Here is a 14416-nt window from a genome sequence, read left to right on the forward strand (position 1 = left end):
AAGCAGACCTCGGGAAATTCAGTTTGGATCCTGGAGAAATATAGGAGCATGTGAGGCAATACTGACCATATGACTTATCTTAGAAGATGGGTTAAGAAAAGGCGAATCTACACTTATAGCATTTGTGGACTTAGAGAAAGCTTTAGACAAAGTTGACTTAAATACTCTCTTTGAAATTCTGAAGGTAGCAGTGGTAAAATACAGGGAGTGAAAGGCTGTTTATAACTTGTCAGGAACCGGATGGCAGTTATGAGGGTATGAAAGGGAAGCAGTGGTTGAGAAGGGCTGTAGCCTATCATAGATGTCACTCAACCTGTACAATGAGCAAGCAATAAAACTTTGAGGTTTGCTGATGATGATGTGATTCTGTGAGAGACAGTAAAGGACTTGGAAGAGCAGGTGAACAGAATGGACAGTGCATGAAAGGAGGATATAAGATGAACATCAACAAAAGCAAAACAAGGCTGAGGGAATTAGATTAGGAAATGAGACACTTAAAGTGGTAGGTGAATTTGTTATTTTGGCAAAATAGAGATGATATAAAATCTAGACTGCCAATGATAAGAAAAGAATTTCTGAAGAAGAGAAATTTGTTAACATTGTAAATAGAGGGAAGTCTTTTCTGAAAGTATTTGTATGGAGTATAGCCATGTCTGGAAGTGAAACTTGGATGAGAAAAAATTTAGACAAGAAGAGTGAAATGTGGTGCTACAGAGGAATGCTGAAGATCAGATGGACAGCTCAGGTAACTAATGAGGATGTACTGAATAGAACTGGGGAGAAAAGAAATTTGTGGCACAATCTAACTAGAAGAAGAGATCGGTTGTTAGGACACATTATGAGACATCACGAGGTTATCAATTTAATTGTAGGGGGAGAGCAAGAGATGAATACAGTAAGTAGATTCAGAAGGATGTAAATTGCAATTATTCGGAGTTGAAGAGGCTTGCACAGGATAGAGTAGCATGGAGAACTGCATCAAACCAGTCTTCAAACTGAAGACCACAACAACACGGCTTTTCATCACAAAACGCGAATCAAAATGTCCATCCTCATTCATCTCCCCTCCCACTGTCACATCCCCCCCCCCCCCCCCCCCCTCTTTCTCCACTCAGCCCATCAATGCCTCTGTGAAGTATGGTCTGTTTATCTCCTCTAATGCAACATTAAGATATTCAGTGTCGGCATACTTGAAACAATGGTTGTCTTTGTAAACAGATAAGGTGTGTGTCTGAGGGTTACATAACTGGTAATCTCCTGATAGCATTAGCGTGTGGCACTTCTATTCATTGATATGAGCAGTGCCCTCTTGCATCATCACTCACAGATTACGTCAAGGATGAGATGCTATCTGCAGATAAGCTTTCCTGCTGTCTGATTTGGTAGACACGTGGTACCACACCAAACAGTTGTGTAATTGGAGCAGTGCATAGCGAGTGGACTGAATTGTTGACTGAAAACCCTCAGGTTAGGTTTTTTATACTGCAGACTCTACCAGGGAGGGGAACTTGAACAGATGAGGAATGAGTCAAGGATTACATTAACATAAGAAAAAGATGTCACAGTAACTTACTGTGTATACAGTATTAACGAATTATTATTACACTGCTTAAAGCTACATGTGCTTACACTGTCTAAATATAATTGAGTAACTTAATAAGGAAGCTGTAACTTTAAAGAAAAGCTGCTGCATCCTCAGTTGTTGCTACTGGTGCTGCTGTTTATCTGCTATTAGCAGCTTCCTATTTACTTGATTACAATGGTACATCTACATCTATAAGGTGTCTCAGGAGGAACTGTCAGTTTATTTATTTATTTTTTATTGTTTCAAACATCTAGTTCTGTATGACCAAACTGAGGAGCAAATCTCCCAGATAAGGAATGAGTCAGTACATGAAATTAACATAAATAAAATAAAATTAATGATATGAATATAATAGAGGGAAACATTCCATGTGGGAAAAATATATCTAAAAAGAAAGATGATGAGACTTACCAAACAAAAGCGCTGGCAGGTCGATAGACACACAAACAAACACAAACATACACACAAAATTCTAGCTTTCGCAACCAATGGCTGCCTCGTCAGGAAAGAGGGAAGGAGAGGGAAAGACAAAAGGATATGGGTTTTAAGGGAGAGGGTAAGGAGTCATTCCAATCCCGGGAGTGGAAAGACTTACCTTAGGGGGAAAAAAGGATAGGTATACACTCGCACACACACACACATATCCATCCGCATATACACAGACACAAGCAGACATTTTTCTTGTGTCTGTGTATATGCAGATGGATATGTTTGTGTGTGCGAGTGTATACCTGTCCTTTTTTCCCCCTAAGGTAAGTCTTTCCGCTCCCAGGATTGGAATGACTCCTTACCCTCTCCCTTAAAACCCATATCCTTTTGTCTTTCCCTCTCCTTCCCTCTTTCCTGACGAGGCAGCCGTTGGTTGCAAAAGCTAGAATTTTGTGTGTATGTTTGTGTTTGTTTGTGTGTCTATCGACCTGCCAGCGCTTTTGTTTGGTAAGTCTCATCATCTTTCTTGTTAAATATATTTTTCCCACGTGGAATGTTTCCCTCTATTATATTCTTATTACCATAATTAACAATATAACACAAAAATTAGCTTAATTTTTCAAGGAGCTTCACAGCAGAATAGAAAGAGTGATCTGTGAGGAAATTCTTTGGTACAGACTTGAATGTGCAAGGGTTACTGCTGAGATTTTTCAGTTCCTGTGGCAGCCTATTGAAAATGGAGGCTTTTGTGCACAAGAGCCGAGGAGGTGCAATCCAAATGCGGATTGGATTTTTGATTAGTATTAACTGGTGGAAGCTGCTAATTTTGGGATTAAGCTCATATATTTAACAACAAATGGCATTAAAGAAAATAAATGTTGAGAGGCCAATGTCAGAATTCCCAAACTCCTGAACAGGGATTGACAAGAGGTTTGCAAATTTACACCACATACTGCTCGAACTGCCCATTTCTGAGCCATAAATACCCTTTGTGAATGGGAAGAGTTACCCTAGAATAAAATGCTATAACTCAGAAGCAAATGAAAATAAGCAAAGTAGACTAATTGTCATGTTGGACCTTCACTTATTGCAAATACTGTTGTAATGGCAAATATAGCAGCATTCAGCTATTGTACAAGATCCTGAACATACGCTTTCCATAACAGTTTACTATCAATCTGAACACCTAGAAATTTGAATTGTTCAATACACTAATCATACGTCCATTTTGTGTAATTGAAATGTCAGTTTTAGTTGAATTGTGTGTTAGAAACTATAAAAACTGAGTTCTGCTGTGATTTAGAATCAAGTTATTTTCTACAAGCCATGAAGTTATGTCCTTAACTTCAGTATGGTATTTAATACACTGACTATGTTGCACTCAACATCCTTCACTATCCAGCTAGTGTGATTAAACAAATGTTTTAGAACCAACTGTTATATTAGAATGTATATCGTTTATACATGAGAAACTGAGAACCATAAAGGGCCTAAAGCACAGAAGCAAATGTTTGAGAACAATAGATGTTTGTGAAAATCAAATTTGTAGACAAACTACTAGTCCCATAGGCCTGAATTCTTTTCTAACCAAATCTTTACATCCTACACTGCCTATGAAAAAATAATGCACTGACTTTATGTTATGAAAAATTTGTTCAACATTTAAAATTATATTTATTATTAATATTAGTTCAAAAAAATTTCATATGTAGCCTAGTGACCACAGTGTCTTTTTACAGTTGTGAAGTTTGTAATTAATGTGAAGGTAGAATCAGAACATGAAGAAGAGATATTTAAAACACCACACATGTCACCTATTCCAACAGTTCAGTTCCTGGCCCTTATCACCTACATGTACATCTACATGAGTACTCTGCAAATCACACTTAAGTGCATGCAGAGGGTTAACTGAATGATAATTCTCAATTATTCTAATCACAAACAGCACATGGAAAAAATGAACACTTATATCTTTCCGTGTGTGCACTGATTTTCCTTATTTTATTATGATGATCATTTCTCCTTATGTAGCTCAGCATCAACAAAATATTTTTGCATTTGGAGGAGAAAGTTGGTGTAAACAATCTCTTTAGTAGATCTGTTGCATCTTCTAAGTGTTCTGCCAATAAAAAGCAGTCTTTGGTTCGTCTTCCCCACAACATTTTCTATGTGTTCTTTCCAATTTAAGTTGTTGATAATTGTAATTCCTAGGTATTTAGTTGCATTTACAGCTTTTGGATATGGCTGATTTATCATGTAACTGAAGTTTAACAGATTCCTTTTAGCAGTCTTGTGGATGATCTAACACTTTTCATTATTTAGGGTCAATTACCGATATGAGAAACAACAGAAGGCACATAACACCACCTTGGGGAACATGAGAGACCACTTCTGTTTTACTTGATGACTTTCTATCAGTTACTATGAACTGTGACCTCTCTGACAGGAAATCACAAATCCAGTCACATAACTGAGATGGTATTTCATAACCGCGCAATTTGATTACAACCTGCTTGTGAGGCAAGGTCGAAATCTAGATCTGCTGCAATAAATTTCGAGTTTTTTTGCGATTGACTGCTGTCCTTATTTCAATTTAAATCTTCAATGATTTATTGACAAAAGTTTACCAATACTTAAGTGGAACATGAAGACTCTGCATGGCAATATACACTGAAGCGCCAAAGAAACTGGTATGACCATGCATATTCAAATACAGAGGTATGTAAACAGGCAAAATATGGTGCTGCACTCAGTAACACTTATATAAGATGACAAGTGTGTGGCTCAGTTTTTAGATCTGTTACTGCTGCTACAATGACAGGTTATCAAGATTTAAGTCAGTTTGAATGTAGTATTGTAGTCAACGCACAAACAATGAGAGACAACATCTCCGAGGTAGCGATGAAATAGGAATTTTCCCATACGACCATTTCACGAGTGTACCGTGAATATCAGAAATCCTGTAAAAATCAAATCTCTGACATTGCTGCAGCCAGTAAAAGATCCTCGAAGAACAGGGACAATGACGACTGAAGAGAATTGTTCAAAAGTGACAGAAGTGCAACCCTTCCGCAAATTGCTGCAGATTTAAATACTGTGACATCAACAAGTGTCAGCGTGTGAACCATTCAACAACACATCATTGATATGGGCCTTTGGAGCCAAAGGGCCATTCGTGAACCCTTGATGACTGCACAAAACAAAGCTTTATACCTCGCCTGGGTCTGTCAATGCCGACATTGGACTATTGTTGATTGGAAGTATGTTGCCTGGTCAGATGAGTCTTGTTTCAAATTGTATTGAGTGGAAGGACATGTAAGGGTATGAGACAACCTCATGTATCCATGGGCCCTGCATGTCAGCAGGGGACTGTTCAAGCTGGCGAAGGCTCTGTAATGGTGTGAGGCATGTGCAGTTGGAGTGATATGGAACTCTGACATATCTAGATACGACTCTGACAGGTGACATGTATATAAGCATCCTGTCTGATCACCTGCATCCATTCATGTCCATTGTGCAGTCCAATTGGCTTGGGCAATTCCATCACGACAATGTGACACCCCAGAATTGCTACAGAGTGGCTCCATCAACAGTCTTCTATGTTTAAACACTTCCGCTGCCCACCAAACTCCCCATACATGAACATTATTGAGCATATTTGGGATGCCTTCCAATGTGCTGTTCAGCCTCATACACTTACACAGATTCATGGACAGCCCTGCAGAATTCATGATGCCATTTCCCTCCAGCACTACTTCAGACATTAGTCGAGTCCACATCACATCGAGCTGCAGCACTTCTGCGTACTCATGGAGCCCTACACAATATTAGGCAGGTGTACCAGATTTTTTGGCTCTTCAGTGTAGATCGGTATTCCCTGGCATCAGTATACTCTGAAAGAAACCTGATTGGTATACAATCTGGATCAGAAGTCTTGTTTTTCTAAAGGATATTTACTTCTAAGTTATTCATGTTGACAGCTGTTCTTGATTTCATTTCATTAAGGACATTCTGTGGCTTGAGATTCAGCTAAAGCTGCCAATACAATCTGACTATGAAGTATTACTACTACATACATGACATGGAATAATTATATTGTTAGCCACAGATACCAATTGATCATTGCAGATCTACAAAATTATGCTTTGTGCTTGGGGCCCATATAGAAATGAATATCCAAGAAATTGGTGAGACAGCTTTTTGTAACTGTTCATATGTATAGTGTGGGGCTACAGATATAGGTAACGTTGGTTCACCATAAGATTAACAGATGTCTCAGGAGCATGCATATATGCTAAAATCTCAAAATCGATGACAGTAGGCTTTACACCACTATGGTTCTCAGTGCCTCATATATAAGAAACAGGGATATGACAGGAAAGATCATTTGAATACATACCTTGAATACATACCTTAAGACCTACAAGCACTTCTTGATAGTCAGTACTGCAAAACAAAGCTCTTCTTCCGCAAGCTTTTTGCTTTCCATATTTTGGTAGAAGGTAGTATGGAACAAAACAAAAAATTTGCCTAGAAAACAAGGGCTCTTAAAAACACATACCTTAAGAGCTAAATTTTCTAGTAAACATGGGCTTTAAAATGTGTAGATTAAGAGCTATGAGCTCATCTTCAGTAGAAGACATGTGTTTCACAATAGAAAATATGAACAAGTGCTCAAAGCTGTTAAGGTATGCATTTTAGAGCCCATATGTACTACACCTTTTTGCTTGGAATGATCACTGCTCTCAGATCCCTGAATATTGACTATTGCTCCTGGGACATATTCTACAGCTGTCTTTCTGGAACTTATCCCTGATGTGGTCCAGTTATAGTTTTAGGCTTTCTTTGTCGGAAATCACAAGAGCTCTTTGGATCAGCATGTTTAGCACTCCTTCCGTATCTGATGGGTGATGACAGCTAGAGGTGTAAAGGTGTGGGTTTTCTTCTGACAGACACTGTGTCCCAGGGTTCTGTACGGTTCTCACCATATCGGAACATCCCAGAATGACGGCTCCATGGTGAACTGAATTTGGTTGTGAATACAGTTCAGGTGTTGCAAGAATATTTGAATTTCATTTCTCACATAAGGCCAAATGAGAAACATATCGCCAACAAATCTGTGAAAGACTATTTTAATGGTGCTGAATCTAGTGCCTTGTCCTCAAAGTCTTCCATGTACACTATGTGATCAAAAGTATCTGGACACCCCAAAAACATACATTTTTCATATTAGGTGCCTTGTGCTGCTACCTGCTGCCAGGTACTCCATATCAGCGACCTCAGTAGTCGTTGGACACCGTGAGGGAGCAGAATGGGGTACTCTGCGGAACTCACGGACTTTGAACGTGGTCAGGTGATTGGGTGTCACTTGTGTCATACATTTGTATGCGAGATTTCCACACTCCCTAAACATCCGTAGGTCCACTGTTTCCAATATGATAAAGAAAAAAGCGTAGAGACCGACCTTGTCTGATGACTGACAGAGACCACTGACAGTTGAAAAGGGTCATAATGTTTAATAGGGAGACATCTATACAGACCATCATACGGGAATTCCAAACTGCATCAGGATCCATTGCAAGTACCGTGACAGTTAGGCAGGACGTGAGAAAACTTGAATTTCATGCTCGAGCAGCTGCTCGTAAGCCACACATCACGCTGGTAAACGCCAAAATAACGCTTTGCTTGGTGTAAGGAGTGCAAACATTGAATGATTGAACAGTGGAAAAATGCTGTGTGGAGTGACAAATCACAGTACACATGTGGCAAACTGATGGCAGGGTGTGGGTATGGCAAATGCCAGGTGAACATCATCTGCCAGCATGTGTAGTGCCAACAGTAAAATTCAGAGGTGGCGTTGTTATGGTGTTGTCATGTTTTTCATGGAGAGGGTTTGCACCCCTTGCTGTTTTGCATGACACTATCACGGCACAGGCCTACATTAATGTTTTAAGCATCTTCTTGCTTCCTACTGTTGAAAAGCAATTCGGGGATGACGATTGCATCTTTCAACATGATTGGGCAGCTGTTCATAATGCATGGCCTGTGGCAGAGTGGTTACACGACAGTAACATCTGTGTAATGGACTGGCCTGCACAGAGTCCTGACCTGAATCCTACAGAATATCTTTGGGATGTTTTGGAATGCTGACTTCGTGCCAGGTCTCACCGACTGACTTTGATACCTCTCCTCAGTGCAGCACTCCGTGGAGAATGGGCCGCCATTTCCCAAGGAACCTTCCAGCACCTGACTGAACACACGCCTATGAGAGTGGAAGCTGCCAGCAAGGCTAAGGGTGGGCCAACACCATACTGAATTCCAGCATTACCAATGGAGGGTGCCACGATCTTGAAAGTCATTTTCAGCTAGGTGTCTGGATACTTTTGATCACATAGTGTACATTCCTCTACTGAGAGGGAATGATACAGCAAGTTAGAAAGTCCAATAAGCTCCAAAATGAGAAACAATGCCTATTGAGTTCCCTTGCCTTTTTGAAAACATGCCAGGAGATCCGCATTGTGCCAACCTTTGCTGAGATCGTACTTCATATCCAGACACCAGTAGTGAACCGAATTACCAGAAGAACGAGCCTGGCTCTAGTGCACAAACGGATGACGGACACACGTCACCAGTTTTGACTCCATAGGCCGCAAATTCTTCACCCTACATCTAGAATTAACTGAGAGTGGGTTGACTCCCGGGTGCAAGCAGAGTGGGCACAATGAAACACACCTATGAAACTGTCTTAAAAATTCATCCAACTAGCAATAAAACAGCCAAAATGAGAGACTAGACAAACCGTCACAAATCGTACAGTGAAAACCATCTCTAAATCCTCGCACAAACGAAAAAATGGCTGACATCGAAATAAGTGTCCAAGGAATAGAAAAGCAACTGGAATCACTCAACAGAGGAAAGTCCACTGGACCTGACGGGATACCAATTCGATTCTACACAGAGTACACGAAAGAACTTGCCCCCCTTCTAACAGCCGTGTACCGCAAGTCTGTAGAGGAATGGAAGGTTCCAAATGATTGGAAAAGAGCACAGGTAGTCCCAGTCTTCAAGAAGGACCGTCGAGCAGATGCGCAAAACTATAGACCTATATCTCTGATGTCAATCTGTTGTAGAATTTTAGAACATGTTTTTTGCTCGAGTATCATGTCATTTTTGGAAACCCAGATTCCGGAAACAGCGATCGTGTGAGACCCAACTCGCTTTATTTGTTCATGAGACCCAGAAAATATTAGATACAGGCTCCCAGGTAGATGCTATTTTCCTTGACTTCCGGAAGGCGTTCAATACAGTTCCGCACTGTCGCCTTATAAACAAAGTAAGAGCCTACGGAATATCAGACCAGCTGTGTGGCTGGATTGAAGAGTTTTTAGCAAACAGAACACAGCATGTTGTTATCAATGGCGAGATGTCTACAGACGTTAAAGTAACCTCTGGCGTGCCACAGGGGAGTGTTATGGGACCATTGCTTTTCACAATATATATAAATGACCTAGTAGATAGTGTCGGAAGTTCCATGCGGCTTTTCGCAGATGATGCTGTAATATCTGGGAGTATGCGTGCGGAACGATTTGAAGTGGAATGATCATATAAAATTAATTGTTGGTAAGGCGGGTACCAGGTTGAGATTCATTGGGAGAGTCCTTAGAAAATGTAGTCCATCAACAAAGGAGATGGCTTACAAAACACTCGTTTGACCTATACTTGAGTATTGCGCATCAGTGTGGGATACGTACCAGATCGGGTTGACGGAGGAGATAGAGAAGATCCAAAGAAGAGCAGCACATTTCGTCACAGGGTTATTTGGTAACCGTGATAGTGTTATGGAGATGTTTAACAAACTCAAGTGGCAGACTCTGCAAGAGAGGCGCTCTGCATCGCGGTGTAGCTTGCTCGCCAGGTTTCGAGAGGGTGCGTTTCTGGATGAGGTATTGAATATATTGCTTCCCCCTACTTATACCTCCCGAGGAGATCACGAATGTAAAATTAGAGAGATTAGAGCGCGCACGGAGGCTTTCAGACAGTTGTTCTTCCCGCGAACCATACGCGACTGGAACAGGAAAGGGAGGTAATGACAGTGGCACGTAGAGTGCCCTCCACCACACACCGTTGGGTGGCTTGCGGAGTATAAATGTAGATGTAGATGTAGAATGAAGCTGCAGTGTCTGTCCTTGAGAAAGTCTTAACAGCAGCATTACCTGTGACAGAAATTATTAGCAGAGTTGAATAAATTGCCTCCACTTTGCCACCTGATACGGTGGAGGCGCTGGCGGGAAATGTGCCGTACTCTTGCCAGGTCTGTGCCACTGAGGCATAATGTCTCCAGATGGGAAAGAGCCATGTTGTGTTCTCTATGTAACGATCCAGACATTGTCATCCTCCCAGTGGATAAGGGGAAAATAATTGTTTTACTAACAGTCATAAGTGTGTCTCAAAAGAAAGTTTGTATTTGAGGTGTCAAAATAAAATACAGGTATAAGTCTATTGACAAAATCTTTATTTATTAGTAAAGTATGCAGTTTAGGAATTTGCTTCTTAAAAATAACATCATTTAAATGCAATCCAGCACGCCTAAGACACTCATTTAAATGATGAACAAAATTTTGCATCATGCTCGGCATGTAGACACTGGGAAAGCTGCAACTTCACTACAGGTATTTTTTTTCTTCAATTGCTCCAGAGAAGTTGAATTATTGACATGCACTTTAGATTTGGCATATCCCCACAAGAAAAAAGTCCATGGGCCTCAAATCTGGACTGTGTGGGGGCTAACTTATGTTACTTATCAGTATCTTCATGCCTCCAGATGTCACCATCTGCCACAAAGGGAACAGGTGCGAAACACTATGGTCCACAAGCTTGTGTGATCTCTGATGAAGAAAGCCTAAAACTGGAACTGAACCACCTCAGGGATGTGTTACAGATAAACAGCTACAGTGACCGCAAAATTCTGCATCCGTTCAAGCAAATAACCACACCACAGCCAATACCAAATGAAGACCAACCATAGAAGATACTCTACATTCCATATGTGGGCAACGTATCTGGAAAAATCTGAAGGATTCTATGACGACAAAAGATCAAATGTGTGTACAAAAGATGGCCTGGAACACTGGAAATCTGGAATGTATTACATATCATGTGAGTGCGGGAATACGTAAGTCATACAAAATACCTGTGCTATTGAAGAAAGGAGCACAGAACACAAAGGGGGCACCGACCTCCAGCAGCCCGCAAAATTGACAATTGCTGAACACTGTCTTGAAGCCAACCACAAAATGAAATAAGAAGATATAAAAATTCTGTAAAACACACCCCATTATTGGGACTGTGTATACCAGGAGGCTATCAAAATCTGGTTAAATGAGAACCTCATCAACAATGACACTGGATTTCAACTTAGTTAAGTGTGGGCTCTTGCACTGACAAATTCTCCAAAAACAGTGGAAATAGGACACAGTACCACGAAGGCAGAGTGCAGACTGAGAACCGCCAATCAATTCCTTGGTGCGAACTACCCCCACCACCGCGGCTGGCACATCGCATGGCTCAGTCAGCAGAAGTAACCTGATGATGGTGATGATGATGACACGTTATGCTGTCAAAAATTCATTCTACAATGACCAATCAATCTGGCTACATGCCCAAGGAACTTTCAAGCATCCTAAAATTTTGTTGTTGTTGTCATTCATGAGACATTTGTGGGAGTAAGTCATATGTTGACCAACTGCTCCCAAAACCACTCTCTCAGAATTGCAATAAAACCTGTCCATGATGCACAACACAAATATTTTTTTCGTCTGTAAATACTGAGTCCTATTGATAGGGTATTACTTGCCATGTAGTATTATAGGAAAAGTGTTGCACTTGCCAAGTTGTTGTTGTTGTTGTTGTTGTTGTTGTCTTCAGTCCTGAGACTGGTTTGATGCAGCTCTCCATGCTACTCTATCCTGTGCAAGCTTCTTCATCTCCCAGTACCTACTGCAGCCTACATCCTTCTGAATCTGCTTGGTGTATTCATCTCTTGGTCTCCCTCTACGATTTTTATCCTCCACGCTGCCCTCCAATGCTAAATTTGTGATCCCTTGATGCCTCAGAATATGTCCTACCAACCGGTCCCTTCTTCTTGTCAAGTTGTGCCACAAACACCTCTTCTCCCCAATTCTATTCAATACCTCCTCATTAGTTATGTGATCTACCCATCTAATCTTCAGCATTCTTCTGTAGCACCACATTTCAAAAGCTTCTGTTCTCTTCTTGTCCAAACTATTTATCGTCCATGTTTCACTTCCATACATGGCTACACTCCATACAAATACTTTCAGAAACGTCTTCCTGACACTAAATCTATACTCGATGTTAACAAATTTCTCTTCTTCAGAAATGCTTTCCTTGCCATTGCCAGTCTACATTTTATATCCTCTCTGCTTCGACCATCATCAGTTATTTTGCTCCCCAAATAGCAAAACTCCTTTACTACTTTAAGTGTCTCATTTCCTAATCTAATTCCCTCAGCATCACCCGACTTAATTCGACTACATTCCATTATCCTTGTTTTGCTTTTGTTGATGTTCATCTTATATCCTCCTTTCAAGACACTGTCCATTCCGTTCAACTGCTCTTCCAAGTCCTTTGCTGTTTTTGACAGAATTACAATGTCATCAATGACAAATGCTAGAAATGTAGGTTTGCCTTTCCTTAATCTATTTTCCAAGGTAAGTCGTAGGGTCAGTATTGCCTCACGTGTTCCACTGCCAGTTATATGACAGAGGGTACTTCCCATAGTACAAGGCTTAGGATTTCTTCCTGTTCCATTGGTGTATGAAGCATGGGAAAAATGAATACTTCAGTGGCACTGCTTAGGTGTGTTATATTTTCTAGTTAATTATCTCTGTTTTGTGTTGTTGTTTCTCATTTTCAAAGAAAAATGCTCAACTTAGTGACTGGTAACTGACTAGATTATTTCTCCTGCTTTCATGATGCCTTCAAACTGCAAGAAGGGAAACAGTTCATAGGACATGCAGGGAAATAGTAAGGAATCTTATAAAAGTGCATGAATGGGAAGCTAAGGCAGGAAATTCACATTTGCCTAGTGAGATGAAGAAATCCATGTGCTACCAGTTGTTGTGGCATATTGCAAGGACTCTAAAAGAGGAATTTTCATTGATAAATCTTCTGTTTGTTATCCTGATGAAAAGCTTTCAAAGTTTTGAGAATTTATACACACATTTATAGTCTGAAAATCACTGCCAGTTATATGACAGAGGGTACATCCCATAGTACAAGGCTTAGGATTTCTTCCTGTTCCATTGGTGTATGGAGCATGGGTAAATGACAACTTCAGTGGCACTATGTGTATGTTGCAGTTACACTAGTCTTGTCTTTATAGACCCTAAAGGACTAGAGATCTGAAGTACATTTCTAGGTTCCTCAATACTGGTTCTTGAAATCTTTTATATAGGCTTTAATGGGATAGTTTATGTCTCTCTTCAAGTGTCTGCCAGTTTTTTTCTTACATCGTTTCAGTGACAATTGCTTGTGGGTCAAACAAACCGTTGGCCATTCGTGCTGCCATTCTTTGTCTGCCTTCTTTCTTCTTGCCTTATCATGTATCTTCATAGGGTCAGCATGTCAATCTGGATTTGGTAATGTTAGTGGTATAGTAGATGCCATTCCTGTTACCACACCAACCGCCGCTCCAGACAGAATTTGTATACCCTATGTGTCTGTATTTAGTGGTGGTATCTTCGATAAAAGTGTGAGAACTTTTATTGGAAAGTTTGTGAGTCATGTAACTGAAGTATGACATATAAACCAGCATGGCAATTACCTAGTGGGGTGTGCAAACCACCTAAAAACCACATCCGGGCCAGCTGGCACATTGGTGCTTGTCATTAATCCATCAGGTGGATTTGACCCAGGGCTATGGTGTCTCCCTGAATCCCAAAGTGAAGAAGTGTAGCTATCTGACCAGTTGCTGTCATTCTTTGTATGTGTTCAATGTCTCATGCCAGTCCTATCTGATAAGGGTCCCATACGCGTCAGCAATATTCTAAGAAGACATGCCCAAGTGTTTTGTAACCAGTCTCCTTTGTAAAGTGACAGAGCATTTTCTCAGTATTCACTCAATGAAATAGTCTGCTACCTGCTTCACCTACAACTGAGCCTATGTGATCATTCTATTTGATATTTTTACAAATGGTTAAATACAGGTATTTGTATAATCTGACCAATTGCATCTGTGACTCGCTGATACTGTAGTCATAGGATACAACATTTCTTTTCTTTCTTTCTTTTTTTTTCTTCCATTTTCTGAAGTGCACAGTTTTGCAGTTACAAACAATTAAAAAATATTGGCAATTGTTGCACCAGTGTGAAACCCTATCA

General features: G+C 40.4%; 1 protein-coding gene across 1 annotated transcript in view; it reads left to right on the forward strand.

Moving 5' to 3' along the window:
* The first annotated feature begins 1390 nt into the window (after nt 1-1390).
* Nucleotides 1391-14416, forward strand: part of LOC126108801 (uncharacterized) — a 42350-nt gene continuing 29324 nt past the window's right edge. The window contains exon 1 of the mRNA XM_049914165.1: nt 1391-1467. The gene's annotated coding sequence lies outside the window, so the exon portion shown is untranslated. The remainder of the gene's footprint in view (nt 1468-14416) is intronic.

This window comes from Schistocerca cancellata, chromosome 11 (genome assembly GCF_023864275.1).
Source record: "Schistocerca cancellata isolate TAMUIC-IGC-003103 chromosome 11, iqSchCanc2.1, whole genome shotgun sequence".
NCBI classification, from domain to species: Eukaryota; Metazoa; Arthropoda; class Insecta; order Orthoptera; family Acrididae; genus Schistocerca; species Schistocerca cancellata.